General features: G+C 41.3%; 1 protein-coding gene across 2 annotated transcripts in view; it reads left to right on the plus strand.

Moving 5' to 3' along the window:
• Window positions 1-19,273, plus strand: part of ABCA1 (ATP binding cassette subfamily A member 1) — a 155,649-nt gene that overhangs the window by 60,285 nt on the left and 76,091 nt on the right. The gene's annotated exons all lie outside the window — the stretch shown is intronic.

A 19,273-nucleotide genomic window follows, 5' to 3' on the forward strand; every position in this document is an offset into this window, starting at 1 on the left:
TTTTGATACTAAGCTGTTCATTTATTTTGGGTATCAGATATTTTGACTTACAAAGTGTAGATGTGTAGCAATATGTTGCAAGCTTAGAAACTCAGTACCTTTATGAAAAAGGCAGTGCTTAAAGTGCTGAGATTGATGGCGACCAGGGGCGGACTGACCATTTGGAAACTCGGACACTGCCCGAGGGCCCGGGGTCAGTAGGGGGCCCCATGAGATGCCCCTGGTACCTTTTTCATAGGCTTTTTTGAGTTTGGGCAAGGATACAGGGGCTCCATGATCCCCTATTGCCCAGGGGCCCCATGAGTTGTCAGTCCGCCCCTGATGGCGACCAAGTAGAAATCAACCTTTATGTTTCGTACTACATAAAAAGCATATGGAAGTTGACTTGAGATTAATCACTACATAATGGAGCTCTTTTGTCTCTTATGGCAAACATCTGTAGTAAGTCTTGGCAAAAAAAAAAACTTTTCCATAGTTTCTGTTGGCAAATCTGGCTAGATTTCTCTATTTGTTATTACACCTGTTTTTATTATCTTTTGTTTGCAAAGTATTTTTGCCTGTAATAGAAATTAATAAATGCATTTTGAGAGATGTTCTGAAAAATTATATCGTGTCATAACTGCATATCAAAGTTTCAATAGATTTATTTATTACAGGTACTTATCTAGCGCCGTCAATTTACGCAGCGCTTTACATACAGAATATTATACATTCATGTCAATCCTTAACCCTCAAGGAGCGTACTATCTAAGGTCCCTAGCTCACGTCCATACATACACATACTAGTGACAATTTAGGCAGGAGTCAATTAGGCTCCATGCACACGGGGCTTTTTGATAACGCTGGTAACATTAGCTGTGTAAAGTCATGTTAAAAACGTGAGTTTTTTAGTGTCTTTGCATTAGCGTCTAGCTGCGTTTTCCCATGTTTTTTCCCGCGTTTTAGTGTTTTTTTTACAAAAAATATTTTTTTTTTGGTTAAAAAAACCCCTCCAAAAACACTGGTTGTGCTGCGTTTCTCAGCGTTAGAGTGTTTTTACAGCTAAAAACTCCTCTAGAAAGTCCTGGGGTTTTTTTCCAGCCAAAAAACGTTCCTGCCAAAATTATAGTTTGATTATAGTCTATGTGTGCATTAACACATAGGATAACATGCTGGGGGTTTACTGGCTGTAGAAAAAAACATCAAAAGCCAAAAACAGCAGCTGTAAAAATGTCCAGTGTGCATGAGGACTTAAAGCGGAGCGCCACCCAAAAGGGGAAGTTCCACTTTAAGCCTTTGTCCCCCACTCCCCATTAAGGATTGGCACCTTTGGGGAGCGGGTACCTGAATTTGACTGGTACCTGCTCCCACTTCCTCTGCGATCACCTAGGCGATCGAAAGCGGAGGTTGTCCTCCCCCCTCCCTCCCTGTAGTCTTCTGGGACACGTAACAGGTGACTACGGGACCAAGTGCAGCGCTTGAAGCTGCAAGCTATCACAGCCGGGTGCCTGCACTGAAGATGCCGGCGCCAAGGAGAGAGGACAGCCGTGGTGAGGACTGGACAGAGGGACAGGTAAGTGGATGTATTTTAAAAGTCAGCAGCTACAGTTTTTGTAGCTGCTGACTTTTATTTATTTATTTTTTGGAGTGTGAGAGGAAGCCTACGCAGACGCAGGGAGAACATGCAAACTCCAGGGAGGTAGTGCTGTGGTTGGGATTTGAACTGACAACCCTACTGCTGCTAGGCAAGCATGCTACCCATTTAGCCACTGTGCTGCCCTGTAGTATGAGTACTTAGAAATATGCATATCTACTATTGTAAACTCCTGATTCTAGTTACTAATGGCGAGCAATTCAGTGTTGAATCATTTGTCATGTAATTGAATGCAGTGCATCTTATTAATAGAATGTGTCAATATATTTTTATGTGTAGATATTTTTAGTTCGAAGTAGCTGCTTATCATAACCCTTCATGCCAGTAATCGGAATGCTATGAAATATGATGTTATCTTGGTATATCATAACTGTAAGCTCAAACTTGAAATATGACACAGTACTAGAACTTGAGAGGCACCACAAGACTTATGGCCTGGAGTAAAAACCATGAGACAGAAAGACCTCAGAACATAAAACTTCATAGAATATGTGAAGGAGAATTATGAATATGAAACCAAGATGAATAACTGTCCCTCAGGGAAGCCGCTGCATACTAGACCACGTGTAGACATGACTGAACTTAACATATAATATCAAATTGAGCGCAATATTTTTGTTGCATCAGGTGTCATAAAACAATCAAACAAACTTTTACAGTTGTTAGGAATTATAGATATATTATGTAGAAAAATGGAGAGGAGGACAAGGAAAACCAGTCAGTGCTGTGGAAATTAGGGAAAAAAAGCTAGGTGTAAGCTGGTCATGTACCTCAGGCTTCCAAACAACTCATAAACATGCATGCTGCTGTTCTCCAGATAGGTTTGGGCCTATATATGACAAGTCCCTCTTCACACCTGTGCAATTTGTCGCACAACAATGCAAAGAAGGATCCCATTATTGTCTATTGGGTCTGTTCACATCTATGCAACATGCTTCCTTGTGACTTAAAAAGGGTGCAGGAGCTTCATTTTGATGTGACATTAGGCCCCTGAGACTTTAATAGGAGTGCATGATAAATGCAAAAAAATGCAGGCATACAAGTGTAGAGATTTTCTTCATTGACATTAGGAAAACGGGAGAATTTGGCTTCAAGCTTTCGTCATGGCCTATCGAACATTTTGGCAGGGTTTTTCTGAAGTTCACATTCATGAGTCATAGGCAGTCAGTAGATCTCAGGATGCTGATTTCTCTGGCTAACATTATCCTTTTTTTTGGCTGGTGGGACATGCCGGGCCTTGTTTTTCCTCCAACGTTTACTAATGGTTGCATGTCGGAAGAAAGCAAAGAAGGGGCGCACTCTCCTCGTGCATTACCGTGATAAAAAGGAATTTATGTAAACATAACAAAAGTATATACTCACAAACCAAGATTCATAAAACAAGCTAGGAACCAATGTGACAGCAAACGGTAATCTGGCAGCTGGGTATGCCAACGCATTTCGGGAGACATACTCCCTTCTCCATGGTTGCATGTCATTGATATGTACAATTTGGTTACCACACAAACAGGAATCCACTGTCTGTGCATAAGTCAAAATGTTAGTGATGAGGTTTCATGCATAGATGTGAGTATTTTATGGCTGTTCAGTTTTTTGTGTGTGAGGGATTTCAAAGCCAGGCCACCCAACTGCTCAACTCATGGTATAACTTTGGGGAGTTTGTGTTGATGCTTAGTGTGGTGTGCAAAGACATATACTATATCTAATATCCTATAACTTGTCATGCTCCTCTGATAAACATATGTTATTTGTTCTGCACTGTTGTACTGTGTCCAGCTGTTTTCTAACTTGCTTCTATATCTATAGATGGACTATTATATTTAGATAAAATAAACAAATTGAAGCCAAAGTTCAGCTAATATTTTTTAAGCAGGTAAAGCAACAGTTTTGTTCCTTTTGGGATAAAGGTTTTACATAAAAAAACATAAAAGCTGATTATTGTAAGCACTCCTGCCAGTGTTAAATGGTTTGTTTTAACCCTCTAACTGCTACATCTTTAGTAAGCGTGGATTGTTGAAAAATAACAGATTTACTGGCCAGATTACCAGGTGAAAATAAAAGAATGAAAGTTTTAGTAAATCCAGTTTTCTTTGCTTCGCTGTGACCTCCACTTCATACTTTGGGTGTCCTCATGAGACAAGCATCCTCCTTTGAGATAAGCATCCAAAGGCCATCTTTTTCTTTATCTGTACTTCCACTGAATGAGCAGTTGTGCAGATTACATACAGGTAACAGACTAGGAGCTTGTGTTATCAGTTCTATAAAGAACTAGCTTTGATAGAGAGCCTTCTAATAAGTTAAGCAATTTTTACAAGGTTCAAAATTCTTCGATAGATAATTGCATTGGAACATGTTCCCGTATCAGATTGTCATGTACATAGGGGCCAATCTGGCATAGATGGCAAGCACATGATAAAAGATATTGCAAGCTGAGCAAATATTTGCTCTCTTACTCAGTTTTGCTCAGAAAATACTGAGCAGCTGATGGAAGTGTCATTTATGAAACATTAAAGTGTTACTAAACCCTCAACAGTAAAATCAGTCTGTATATGCAGTAAAGCATGCTTGTTATACTCACTGTGGAGCGTAAGTGGTTAATCCTCCTCATTGTGTAAAAAGGCTGTTTGATCCTGTCTTCTCTGATCCTCCCCTTCTTCTGCTGTCCCCAATCCATCTGCTGATAGTACAGAGCTCTAGGAGACACTGCACAGGCTCAGTTTAGTGTGTATGGCTAGAGAGTTTTTTTGTCTTTGGGAGTGTGCATGTGATCAGCACAGGGCCAATCAGCACTGTCCAGACAGAGGTCAGGGGTCATGCAGCCTCAAAGGACAGTTGGAGCAGAATGAAAACTCTTCCTACAATAGTAACCAGTGCTCAGCTCAACACTGACAGAAGATACAAGACTGCTATATACTGCTGATGAGAAAAGGTATTTAGCAATTTTTATTTACTAAAATAATTGCATTTCCATGTTGTGTGTACTGTGGAAGACCAGATATAGTGAGTGCAGGGTCCTGGGTTCAGTAATACTTTAATGTTGGCTTATGTAAAGATGCCTTTATGTTTGTTTTAGATACCATGGATGACTTTTGATTTTTAATAATACGTGCTTGAACTAAGATCAAACACAGAACGCTGAACTGTTAAAACTTTAAGTTGGACTTGTATTTATGGACATTTGGACTTGTATTTATGAGGAGCAGAAATTTACTTGACAAATGCTTAGAGAAAGGGAACAACAAGCTTTTGGCCTGTTTTCTAAACTTGCCAGTAGTCTTTTTCTAGATGGTGGAGCATAGGAATGTAGATTATACTCTTTGAACCACCTAAGCACCACCTGAATTTGTGTAAATCACTGGTTTCAGATGATGACATTTCAGTGTTTAAAGGCAGGCAGAAGACAAAGAACTAGTGTTGCCTGTGGTCTTTCTGCAGCTCAGATCTTTTCCTATTACCGACCTACCATGCCGTGTTCTGCACTGTGTCCCTGTGTAGAGAGAGCCATGTTGTTGGAGGCAGGGCAGAACAGTTTGAATTCACTAAATCTCACTCCATATTCCTTGAGACTAGCAGTCAGCTGACAATGTCTTAGGTGTCACAGTGCAGATATGCAACGAGGAGGCTGTAGGCACAGGAATGCCTAGGCACAACAGGATATTTTTGAAGAGGAATTCCAGACAAAAGGGAAAGGTTTAGGGTACTGCCCAGGCCCGATTAAAGCTGGTCATAGGCAACTCTTTGGCTGGTTGATGGAAAAAAACTGAATTATTCCTCCCTGCTACACTATTGTAGTCTGTCAGTGGGGACTTCTTGGCTTTCAGAAAACACTAATTAGCACTGCAGTTGATTATTGGCTGCAGCTCTGATCAAATGAAAATTTACCCTCACTTCAAGAGGAATTGATCATTAGATTGATTCTTCTCAAATGGGAAAGGCCATAGATGGATCGAAATTCATCCAGTCTCTGATGAACAGGCCAAATTTCGATCCATCTATGGCCAGTTTAATACTTCTACATGTTCCTGAAACATAGCAAATCTTTACTGTTTGAATTTTGGTCCACGTTAAGGTGAACTTGGGATGCAGAGCAAAGCAACAGAACAAAGTGGTATTAGGCCATAACATTTTAATAGCAGCTTAAAGAGGAGCTCCAGGCTACCCCCCCAAAAAAAATAACAGTCAGCAGCTACAAATACTGTAGCTGCTGACTTTTAATATAAGGACACTTACCTGTGCAGGGTCCAGCGCCGTCCTAACCAGGGCTAGATCTTCACTAGGCTCCAGGTTCCTGACTTCGGCATAGTAAGTAAGGAAAACCGGAAGTGAAGCATTGCGGCTCCACAGCCGTTTTCCTACTGCACATGCGCTTGTCATGCTACACATTCTGAATGGTCCCGTATTCACAGGGGACCTGTGAAGTGTCCCAGAAGACTGCAAGAGGGGAAAGAGGGGGGCAAAACCAGGTACCAAATGTGGCAGTGGTGGGGGGAGGGTGCAAACAAGCGGAGCTTCCCCTTTTGGGCGGAGCGCCGCTTTAATTTTGAACTTACCTTGTCTGCTGTCTTCTTTTTTCAAAGCTGCATTTCTTCATTACATTGGTGCAAAGATCCCTGCTACAGGCTTCCTCTTCTGGGGTGGCTCTGTTGCCTTGTGGGGTTCAGTGGAGTGAGCCTTACTTATGCGTGCCTGGGAGATGAGGCGATGTCATTCTTGCCTAGGCGAGGATCGAGGAAATGGAAACAGTTACTTTCACATTGATCTGCCGCAAAAACGCATAGGCGTTTTTAACGCACATTTGCCACACTTTATGAGCATTTTTTAAAGGACACATGACTTAAAAACTGCACCAAAAACACTTCTCAGAGGCGTTTTCAGGCGCTTTTCAGGCATTTTTCAATGGGAAGAGGCAATGGGGCTTTTTTTCAAACTGAACAAACATGCTACAAAGATGATGTAAGCAGGAGTTTTTACACTGCAACAGAAGTGCAATGCCCCAGTGTGAAAACATACATAGACATACATAGGGAAGCATTTTTCGTGATTTTTTTTAGTTTTTTTTTAACGCAAAAGCGCTTCAAAAACTCCTTAGTGTGAAAGTAGCCTAACTCACTCCCTTTAAAAACATAAAGGCTGCAATTTAGATAGGTTGGGGAGAGCAAGAAAATGGTGGCTAGTTTAGTTGTCAGGTTAAGGTTTGTTTCAGGCCTTGTTCACACCATATGTGTAGAAACACTGATGGAAACTGACACGCAGATTTCACTTGCAGAGGCAACAGTTTACATCAGTTTTCATGCGCGCCTAAATTAGATTTATACACATTGCAGATTCCTGCGCAGAACAAATCTGTACGTGATACTAGTGTTGAGGTGTGAACAGGGCACTTCTAAAACTAATAATTTTGTTGTGCCCTTGCAGAACGCATACAGAAAAACTGACATCTCTGCACCATGGTGTGAACGAGCCATTAGGAAAGCCTTAAACTGTATTTTTTTTTTTTAATTTTGTCCATGATTGAAGTGCCTCTTTGCTCACTGATTTAAATATTTTTTTCCATAAGCTTGGGTTCACATATATGCGTTGCGGTATATCACATGTGATTCGCACAGGAACCGCACCTCATTCCTGTGCAAATCACATGCGATTTGTGTGCGGTGCGATTGGAGCCATATATTTTGTATAGTTCTAATTGCACCCCACCCCCATCAAAAAGGTGCAGGACCCTTTTTTTGCTACGCACAAGAATCGGATCCCATGAGTATTCACACCTATGCAATCTGATTCTGCACATTGCACCGCATTTTGCGGACCGCTTTTGGGATGTTGTTAACTTAACATACACACCTGCAGTGGTTTGCATAAACGGGTGCGATTCTGATGGAGTGCAGAATTCGCACAGAAAATGCTGCAAATTCCGCACCACATCAGTGTGAACCAGGGCTCAAGCTTTTAGGTATTATTATTATTATAAGATTTTATTCTTTAGTCTATGGTTTTCTGTGTACAGTCTTCATAATTATTTTTAAGCACAAAATTGTATGATGTTATTATTTTGTACTGTTTCAAAAATGTTATGATTTTTGCTTTCCTAAAATGTAGGATTTGCGTATGAAAACAAGCATCATTCTTTGTAATTAGACCACACACATTCGATGACACGTGCCGATGTGGTTTATCTCTGCTTTCTACTTAACATGTTAGGTGCCCATTAGAACACAGGGCTGGATTGAAGTTTGGTTTACCTCCCAACTGTAGTTTCAAAGCATTGATATCCCCACCCTAAACTACTTGTTTGTGTAAACTGAACTTGCTATTTAAACTATCAATTTTTTTTTTCTGTTTGCTTTAGTGACACGAGTAAAATTACCACCTATAACCCCAGCATAGATTCTGTTCTTTTTTGCTGCTGAGTTCTGCCTGCCAGATGCTGTGAGACTATTAAGAGTTATTTTCTCTTTGTGTCTTTGCAAATGGTTGTTGTAAAGACACATCATAAAAGATGATATCATGCAGGTGCATGGTTTTTAGTGTAACCATTGTGTAACGAGATGTAGACACCTATAGTTGATATCTCAAGGGAGATGTCCGATGAGTATTTTCAGAGCTATAAACTTAATTGAGAATTAACAAAGGGAAATATGTCAGTTTTGTTTTGTAAACATTGGTACCTTTTCAGTGCACCAGATTATCAATGTTTTAAGAAATAAAACTTGTCGTAGTATGGCACCAACCATGCCAAATCAAGTTAAAGTGATTATATAGGTTATGATTTTTTTTTTAAATAACAAACATGTCATACTTACTGCTTTGTGTAGTGGTTTTGCACAGAGCAGCCCCGATCCTCCTCTTCTTGGGTCCCCGCCGGTGCTCCAGGCCCCTCCCCTCTGCCAAATGCACTCGTGTGTGCTCGCTCTCAAGCTGCCTCTGTGTGCTTGGCCCTGTCCCCGCTTCCTCCCCACTGGCTGTGATTGTCATTGGCTCCCGCTGCTCAGCCCATAAAGAAGCAGAGACCCGAGAGAGCTTCTGCTCTCATGCACATCGCTGGATTGAGATCAGGCTCAGGTGAGTATTAGGAGGGGGGAGCTGTACACTGAAGGTTCTTTACCTCTCTGCATAAAATGCATGAAGGTAAGCAACCTTCTGGCTTTATAACCACTTTAGTTTCTATAAATCTCTGATTACGTGTGCCAAAATATTGAAGCACTTGTGCCAATGTTCTAATTTGAAAACCTTTCTAAACAAATACACCATTATCAGAGTGGCGTAAGTACTGTATTGAAGAAGAGCTGACAGCAAGGGTGGGGGTCAGTGTATGGATGGCAAGCAAGTTGCAGCAATGCAGGAGGAGGAAGTTTAGGATGATCCAAGTGAAAGTTTACTTCAGATTTGTGCCAGCATTTTGTCCCACGGAGAAGTGAGGGTGCTCGTATGTGGGTCACCACCATGGGACAAATTAACAAATTGTTGCGTACCACTTTTAGTAATTTACCGCACTAGTTATGCGGGCCTTTAGAAATTGGCACTTTTTTTTTTACTTTCACCAATCTTTGTTTATTCCCACATAAAGTGTGCAACAACGTGTTACAAGCCTCTGTGGTCTTTCGACATCTAATAGAAAGGACATATTTCTTGCCTGTATGACTGGGCCTTCGAGCTTACATCTGACCATGGAGTTTCTTTGCAAGCATTTTGGTGTCTGTTGTCAGAATATAAACCCAACTTGGCATTGTGCTAACAAAATAAAGGCAGCAGTTACATTGTAAATGCTAAGTCAGTTGCAAAGCAAACGGTCAATTTGACATTATAAAATGTCATCACAAAAGATAAAGAGGTGTATGTCAATGCCAACTAAAAAGAAAAGATTTTCATTGCATCTATGCAATACATGCACATTTTCCCATGTGTTTGTCATTTAAAAACACTGGAAATACAGAAAAATATACGTTGATCTGCCAGGTTTCCAGTGTAAACCTAATTTCCTATTTGAGCTAACAGCATAGTGCCTTTTCTTCAATTGAATCCCAGGCAACACTGGCAGCCCTGCCTACTGGGGTACAGCTCTCTCCCTTTCATCCAACCTTCTCTGTCCCTCTTCACATACATTTATTGATTACTTTTTCAGCAAAACAGTGCAACTACCTAGATTATCAAGAGCCTGCCGACACTATGTGGTTGAAAACGGGCTCCTGGGAGGTGTAGTTCTGGGGATGTACCTTCGTCAGTAGAAACAGACTTACTACCAGGTGCCTCAAGTCTGCTAATGATGTTATAGGGGTTATAAAAATTGTTTCTTGCTAAAGGAGCAAGGTACAGTAAAAGGAAAAAATAACGCTGGAACATGCTGTAGGCAAATATTTTCGGTAAATTCAGGTAGTGCATGCTCCTATACTTTTCAGTAAACTCAAGAGGATAGAAGTGTGGGGACTACCACTTCTGGCAAAAGGTGAAGGCTCTGACCTGTCATCATGATACTATCTTCACTATCTGATAAAATGATAAACAGAGTTTTTTTGTTTTTTTACTAACTTTACTAGCTGCTAGTTTGGTCCAGTTCAGTGAATCACTGGATCAGGGGTCTCCAAACTTTTCAAACAAAGGGCCAGTATACTGCCATTGTTGGTCTCAGTGGGAGGAATAGTGCCCCAGGGGCCAGATAAAGGGTAGCAAAGGGCCACATCCAGCCCTGGGACCGCAGTTTGGAGACCCCTGCACTGGATAATAAAGTCAGAAGAATCACAGGCCAGGAGCCTTTACTTTTAGAAACTCTCCTTTTTCTATCATGACAGGTTAACTAAGGCTTATGTCAGATGGGCGATTCTGCTGCTACCCCTCAGCAGTGGTAGAATCGCTAAAGCCAGAGGCAGGATCATATCTATGGCCGTGCTTACTTGCTAGCTGAAGCAGCGAGATATCACTCTCATCGCCAGCAAACAAGATTCAGTAGTGTGCAAGTCAGCGATAGAGTGATATCTCGCTGCCTCAGCTACAGAGGGAGTGATTCTATAGGGACAGGCAATCCTGGTGCTGGTGAATTTTTGCTAACAGCAGAATTGCTTGGTGAAATCAGTCTAAGTGTGGGTGTATGTTTTGATTTGTGTGTCTGTGCTATTCATATATAGAAATTCAGCTTTTTACATTTTGTAGTACATTTTTCACTATTATATTAGTAGCAGGTTCAGCTGTCAGCAGTTCAGATGACATATACCATTACCTCTATGCATTTATATTACTCCAAGGTATATCTTTGAGCTTTCTGTTAAAGCTGAATTTTTGCCTCATGTGAAGGATATTTGAGTTGATATGTTTCCAGGAGGGTGCATGTTATGTTGACGTGTTGGTTATTTGGTCTGCCCAAAAACTAGCTTCTGATGACCTTCCTTATAAGCAGAAGAATTTTGTCTGCAAAGCAGATACAGCCTTTGGTTTTAAATTACCTTTCAATCAGTATCTGCCCTGGTGCTTAACTGTTTATGAAACTGTATGCTCACCAATGTCTTTCTGAAAAATCTTTGTTACATATATATATATATGCTCTGTATATAAATATATGAAACATATAAACATGAAACTAAGGGCACTTACATATATTGAAGGAGCATTAATAATCCAAGGCTCTATTAAAGTGACTGACATGGTGGATAATTCTTGGATTTTTTTTATGTTCCTTTACTGCTTTTAGTTTCCTGTTTAATATATATATGGTGTGTCACCTACATTTGCTGAGGGGCTTCTTAATAGGTACTGGGTCCTAGAGCCTGGATGCTTTGTTGAACTTTGGGTGGGATAAAGCCTCCTTTCATGGCAGCTAGAACCTATTATAGTGTTAGCTCTGCACAGTTCTTTATATATGTGAGCTGATTGATGTTTGGGGCTCTCTCTTTGTCTGCTGTGAGATCTTGCTGCTATGTGAAAAGGCTGGGTGATGATGGAATACTAAAAAGATACATGTGCTGCCTGTGTGCTTTGGGGAACCCATTACAGCACACTCTGTTAGTCAATAATTGACTTGAATTTAGTTAGTGGATCAGAAAAGCAGATTTTTATTTTGTTGTACATTTTGGACTTCCTGTACAAAAGTCTTCCTGCATTGAACCATGTTTGTTTACTGCCTTACTGAATAAAAATGCAGGACAAACCTGTTCCTCTGTGTCCTTGGCTGAGCATGGTTTACCACTGCCATACCAGTTGCTGCTGGCCCCTACACTATATATATATATATATATATTTAGTATATATCATGTTTTTAGATGTATACAATGTTAAAAACATTTTATACCTAAGTATTATGTATATGCAATTATTACAGGCTTTATGAAAACAAAATATAGCAATAGCTGTTTTCTTTGGTCCCTCTCTAATTGAAAGTCTGTAGATAGCTGTACAGAGCAAAAAGAGGGGAGGAGGGACATTCTGGCATTTGTCTTACTTATTCAACTCTGTGTAATTAGAGCTTGGGCTAGTGAGGTCAGTAAACAACAGACCCTTTTTGGCAAATCAATTAAGGTCATCATGTTAAAAGAAGTCTACATCTCCACTTTCTGTTTGAAACTGCTCAAAATATTTTCCATTTAGCTTGTATTTTAGCTTTGAACATAACAAAGAAAAAATGTAAAAAAAAATTGCATTTTTTCTTAAAAAAAACTCACAGGTTCGGTGAGCTACTTTGTAAATCCCGTATACTACTTTGTCTTCATCATTTTAATAATGAGATAAAATAAAATGAGTCATTGGTATTCAAGTGTTATCTCTAAGCTCATAGAGTGTTATGCAGCGCATGATCTTTAATACCTATCGAGCTAAGGTCATGTAGGAGAAAAGTAGACTACAAGAAAATGTTGCTGATTTTTGCTGAAGAGGGCAGTGACCGACAGTAACCTGACAATTCCATCCACTCAGAAAATAGCAGTGTTCCTTTTGGTATTGCAAACTGACTGTGTGCCAAGAGCTTCTTTTGGCATTTATTAAACGCCTTCCAAGCTGACTGAGTGCCAAGAGCTGTGTATTAATGTGTTCTGCTGTGTCTTGTATCATAAATGTGCATCCTGATGCACACATAAACATGAGACTGCTCTCTTATTTGCCTGCTATTCCAGTATTAGGGTTATATAATGTTGTTCGCTGTAGTGCCAAATGATCATGCCTTGCAGGCTGTCCAAACAAATAGGGAGAAAAGAAATATTAAGACATATTGGAGGCTTTGTGCATTTTATACAAGCCATTTAGAAATGTGAATGCAGAGGCAAAACTAGGTCATACAGTGCTTTTCTTCTCTTTGCAGAAACTGCAGACTGGCCTGGTGACACTTAAAAATTATGGGAGTGCCTCAATCTCAAATGTGACTGTCATGTTAGATACTTTTACACTTTGGTCCATGTGAAGAAAATTGCTTCCATGAGCCTTATGTACAACAGTAAAGAAATTAATTTTAGTGTAAGGCCTCATTCGCACTAGGCTTTTAGCCCCTGTGCATTATATTTTGGTGTTTTTGTGTGGGTGGCAGACACAGGGCCAACACTTAACCAATCTGACTGCTGGAATCCTGTAAAACTCTAAAATTCTGAAAGCTGATATGGTTAGAAGAGGCTGGACGGTGCAGCAAGCGGTGCTAACATTTAGGGCAGTATGCATCCAGGAATGAATGCCTGGAATGAAAAAAAGTCTCATGCACAGGGGCTAAATGCCTAGTGTGCATGAGGCCTAAGAGCTACACGCAATGTGAAATGACCTGTTTTGGATTAAAGATTCTTCATCATTATGGAAAACATGGGTATCACATGATGGAGTTTGCTCGATCCACAAAAAAACCTATGATTCTATTTGAAGTATAGAGGGCTGGCTGTGAATGAATGTGTTTTATGTCTTTAAGAGTGTACTTACACTAGGCATGATTGAATGGAACCGTACCCAAGTATGCTTGTCCCCACTGTCCTGGTCTGGGAAGCATTCCTGAACATCATCACCTCTGCCAGCCAGACCATAGTGATCCCTGCTTCCATGCTCAGTTACCTTGGGAGAGTTCTGTGCCCAGGTATGGTTTGCGTTCACACTGATGTGAACTGTGCCTGGGTCTACCTCTTCTAAGTGCTCCAAGGTATGGTATGATTAAGGCTCCTTGTACACTAGGCCATCTAGGACCCTGGTGCCCAACCTTTGACCAGAGGATCACATGCAGTCCTTTGGTATATGACATGCAGCCCTCAGACCTCAGCAGTTTATAGTGGGGAACATTGATTAGAGTAATAACATTGATCTCTTCTCTACTAACCTCATGTAATATGTTCCTAGTTTCACATTATCTTCTACAACATGTACCCAGCCAAAAGTGTAGCATAGTTTCTTCTATTAGGTATACAGTTTCTGACATTCCCTCAAGCATTACACACACTATATTGCCAAAAGTATTGAGACGCCTGCCTTTACACGCATAGGAACTTTAATGGCATCCCACTCTTAGTCCATAGGGTTCAATATTGAGTTGGCCCACCCTTTGCATCTAGAACAGCTTCAGCTCTTCTAGGAAGGCTGTCCTCAAGGTTTAGGAGTGTGTCTATGGGAATGTTTGACCATTCTTCCAGAAGCGCATTTGTGAGGTCAGGCACTGATGTTGGACGAGAAGCTCTGACTCGCAGTCTCCGCTCTTATTCATCCCATCTATTGGGTTGAAGTCAGGACCCTGTGCAGGCCAATAAAGTTCCTCCACCCCAAACTCGCTCATCCATGTCTTTATGCACCTTGCTCACTGGTGCACAGTCATGTCGGAACAGGAAGGGGCCTTCCCCAAACTGTTCCCAAAAAGTTGGGAGCATGAAATTGTCCAAAATGTCTTAGTTATGTTGACACCGTAAGACTTCCCTTCACTGGAACTAAGGGGCGAAGCCCCACCCCTGACAAACAACCCCTCACCACAACCCCCCCTCCACCAAATTTTACACTTAGCACAATGCAGTCAGGCAAGTACCGTTCTCCTGGGAACCACCAAACCCAGTCACGTCCATTGGATTGCCAGACAGAGAAGCGTGATTTGTCACTCCAGAGAACACGTCTCCACCACTCTAGAGTGGTGGCGTGCATTACACCACTGCATCAGAAGCTTTGCATTGCACTTGGTGATGTAAGGCTTGGATGCAGCTGCTTGGCCATGGAAACCCATTCCATAAAGCTCTCTACAGACTATTGTGCTAATCTGAAGTTTGGAGATCTTTAGCTATTGACTCTGCAGACAGTTGGCGACTTCTGTGCACTGTGCGCTTCAGCATTCTCTGACCCCGCTCTGTCATTTTACTTGGCCTACAACTTGGTGGCTGAGTTGCTGTTGTTCCCAGTTGCTTCCACTTTGTTAACACCACTAACAGTTGAGCGTGGAATATTTAGTAGCAAGGAAATGTCATGATGGACTTATTGCACAGGTGGCAACCTATCACGGTACCACACTCGAATTCACTGAGCTCCTGAGAGCGACCCATTCTTTCACAAATGTTTGTAGAAGCAGTCTGCATGCCTAGGTGCTTTATTGTATACACCTGTGGCCATGGAGGTGACTGGAACACCTGAATACAATGATTTGGAGGGGTGTCCCAATTCAATATAGTGTATATTGAACATTTGGTGATATTAGGGTATGCATTTGAGGCCCCCTTTAGATCATAAGTTGACACTCACTGATCTAGGAGCAATGCATCCCTCTTCTGTGTGCCAGGCCTTAGACCCAGAATGCATAGGGCCCCAAATGTGACTGCCACTTAATAAACGTTCAACCCTGCCCAGCTGCAGCCTGCCATAGTTTTTGACAGATTCCTTGCAGCGGGGCTGGACACTGCGCTTGTCCTTCCCAGGCAGACTAATGCTGGGTACACACCATCAGTTTTTCTTTGTTCAATCCAGTGGCTGTATGAAAAAAAACTCAAGAGCTCGGGAGGAACTTGCTGTACTATGCAATGTTAGAACAGCAATCTCTCTGCTGAGCTATTGCGTTCTGACAGGGGGACCCCCCCCCCCCCCCGCCAGAACACACTGGTCAGCACTGGCTGCCAGCACTGATCTGATGCTGGTTTTCCAGCATGCCCGTTTGACCATTCGGCCAACTTCTGTTGGACAGGTGGGTGTACACACAGGCTGAATGTTGGCTGGTTTAAAACAATAAGTTCAACAGGAGAATATTTTAACATTGGAGTCAGTAGCCATCATTACTACCGATTGCCAGAAATCGGTCTTAAAAAAAATCATGACTAACTGCCTCATGAAAATGCCAACTTCCTGGCCTTGATGCTGACTCTTGTTTTATTCAGTTCTCTAAGACGCTTTCCCAGAACTAGCGTGCAGATATGCAGCTTTTCTTCAGACTTTGTTGATTTGTGTATTTGTTCCAGGTCATTGTCTTGGAGTACTGAACCTATGGGTCAGCATAACAGCCAGGCAACTAGAATTTTCAGAAGGAGGTCAGCAATAAAAACCTCCATGTTTCCCTAATTGGGACGTAACTTTGTTATCCTACTGAAATCCCACAAAGTGGGTTCCTTTTAGTATTCTGAAGCCTGATTATAAGAGTGTTCATAATAACACACGAATGTGCTTTATCACTTCCTTTCCATTATGTGTTTTTGCCTTGTAAGCTTAGTATTGTTTTTCAGGCGTATCTGTCAGCAGTGAATTATGCAGACATGTCTTACTCACAAGGTTGCAGCCTGAGATAAAATGTTTCTAGGTCTGCTCTTCATTAGATTCTTGTTCTGCGGGTTACAGTGTGTGCCAGGCTAATATTTACTACATGCCACACTTCTGCTGTTATTTGGGTCTTCGTGTCTATTTAAAGAGATCAGTGACTCTCTACAGATCTGCAGAGTCAGTGAAAGCAGTTGCACAACTGCTGATCCTAGTAAACACATATAATTAATGTATGCTTTGACATGACATATGATGTTTTCTTGTAGATTTCTGACATGCACAACCAGATGCTATGCAATACAGGAGTGCCATATGCAATCTGAAGATAAGCGTAGCATGTTGTGTAGGACAGCTCTCTTTCTCTTTCTTCTGCTCCTTACATTTTTTACAGGAACAGTTCTGCTTATAGGTATTATTTGGCTTGCTTAATATGAAAATAGCAGTGATAATGTGTATATATATATAATACATAACAACCAAAAAAGATTTCAGTTGCTACTATAAAATTGGTTAAAAATTAATTTTCATTGCTTATAATTGCTTAGTATACTTTGCACGTTGTTCACCTTGTAGAACAATGCAGAAAGTGGTCTGAGTACTATGGAAGGAGCCATTTTGTGAGCATTGGCCAGCACAGTGGTTGGCCTTCTATTGCCGAATTTGCATCCTTGGCTTCAGTCCCACAATGACCAACATCTATGGAATTTTCATGTTGTCTCTGGGTGGGCATCTTATATTTGTTTTCATAACCTAGCAATGAAGTTAAATGTGAACTTTTAAGTTTGCTTTAGAGAAGGCAGAATAGTGACCACACACCTTCTCCCAGCCTTTCTCAACCTTTTCAACACAGAAGAACCCTTGAAATTACTTTTTTGATCTCAGGGAACCCTGCTAAAAATTACTATATCTACATGTTATGGTACATTAGTGCACAGGTATCAAACTGGTGGCCCTCCAGCTGTTGCCAAACTACAAGTCCCATGAGACATTGCAAGACTGACAGTTACAAGCATGACTCCCAAAGGCAGAGGCATGATGGGACTTGTAGTTTTGGAACAGCTGGAGGGCCGCCAGTTTGACACCCCTGCATTAGTGTGATGGTCAGTGGGAAGAATGCTCCTTACACTTGTAGTGATTGGCATACCTCGCAACTTTCTGATATGGTACGAGGGACACCTTTTAGCAAAAGTGCTGTACGTAGGTATAGGACATGCCCCCTGCCATGCCCCCCTTAAAGGAGAATTACGCAAAAAATTGTTGGTTAAACCAACAAGTAGTTTTTTGACCTCTACTTTTCCTTTATATTGGCTTTGGAAATGTCCAAATGCAGCAATTTAGAAATTGGATGATAGGTTTAGCACTGTAAAATACTTTTTGATAAATAAATAGTGCATCTTATATACAGGTGAAACTCAAAAAATTAGAATATCGTGCAAAAGTTCATTTATTACAGTAATGCAACTTAAAAGGTGAAACTAAGATATGAGATAGACTTATTACATGCAAAGCAAGATAGCTTAAGTCATGATTTGTCAGAATTGTGATGATTATGGCTACAGCTCATGAAAACCCCAAATCCACAATCTCAGAAAATGAGAATATTGTGAAAAGGTGCAATATTCTCAGCTCAAAGTGTCCCACTCTAATCAGCCAATTAAGCCATAACACCTGCAAAGGGTTCCTGAGCCTTTAAGTGGTCTCTCAGTCTGGCTCATTAGGAATCACAATCATGGGAAAGACTGCTGACTTGACAGTTGTGCAGAAAACCATCATTGACACCCTCCATAAGGAGGGAAAGCCTCAAAAGGTAATTGCAAAAGATGTTGGATGTTCCCAAAGTGCTGTATCAAAGCACATTAATAGAAAGTTATGTGGAAGGGAAAAGTGTGGAAGAAAAAGGTGCACAAGCAGCAGGGATGACCGCAGCCTGGAGAGGATTGTCAGGAAAAAGCCATTCAAAAGTGTTGGGGACTTTCACAAGGAGTGGACTGAGGCTGGAGTCAGTGCATCAAGAGCCACCACACACAGACGGATCCTAGACATGGGCTTCAAATGTCGTATTCCTCTTGTCAAGCCGCTCCTGAACAACAAACAACGTCAGAAGCGTCTTACCTTGGCTAAAGAAAAACAGACCTGGTCTGTTGCTCAGTGGTCCAAAGTCCTCTTTACTGATGAGAGCAACTTTTGCATCTCATTTAGAAACCAAGGACCCAGAGTATGGAGGAAGAATGGAGAGGCACACACCGCAAGATGCTTGAAGTCCAGTGTGAAGTTTCCACAGTCTGTGTTGATTTGGGGAGCTATGTCATCTGCTGGTGTTGGTCCACTGTGCTTCATTAAGTCCAGGGTCAACGCAGCCATCTACCAGGAGATTTTGGAGCACTTCGTGTTTCCTTCCGCAGACGAGCTTTATGGGGATACTGACTTCATTTTCCAGCAGGACTTGGCACCTGCCCACACTGCCAAAAGCACCAAAACCTGGTTCAATGACCATGGGATTGCTGTGCTTGATTGGCCAGCAAACTCGCCTGACCTGAACCCCATAGAGAATCTATGGGGCATTGCCAAGAGAAAGATGAGAGACGTGAGACTGAACAATGCAGAAGAGTTGAAGGCCACTATTGAAGCATCCTGGTCTTCCATAATACCTCAGCAGTGCCACAGGCTGATGGCTTCCATGCCAAGCCACATTGAGGCAGTAATTGCTGAAAAAGGGGCCCAAACCAAGTACTGAGTACATATGCATGCTTATACTTTTCAGAGGTCCGATATTGTTCTATGTACAATCCTTGTTTTATTGATTGCATGTAATAGTCTAATTTTCTGAGATTGTGGATTTGGGGTTTTCATGAGCTGTAAGCCATAATCATCACAATTATGACAAATCACAGCTTGAAATATCTTGCTTTGCATGTAATGAGTCTATCTCATATTAGTTTTACCTTTTAAGTTGCATTACTGAAATAAATTAACTTGTGCGTG

Source organism: Staurois parvus, unplaced genomic scaffold, assembly GCF_062004578.1.
Source record: "Staurois parvus isolate SC_StPar_1 unplaced genomic scaffold, SC_StPar_1.0 ptg000292l, whole genome shotgun sequence".
Taxonomy (NCBI): domain Eukaryota; kingdom Metazoa; phylum Chordata; class Amphibia; order Anura; family Ranidae; genus Staurois; species Staurois parvus.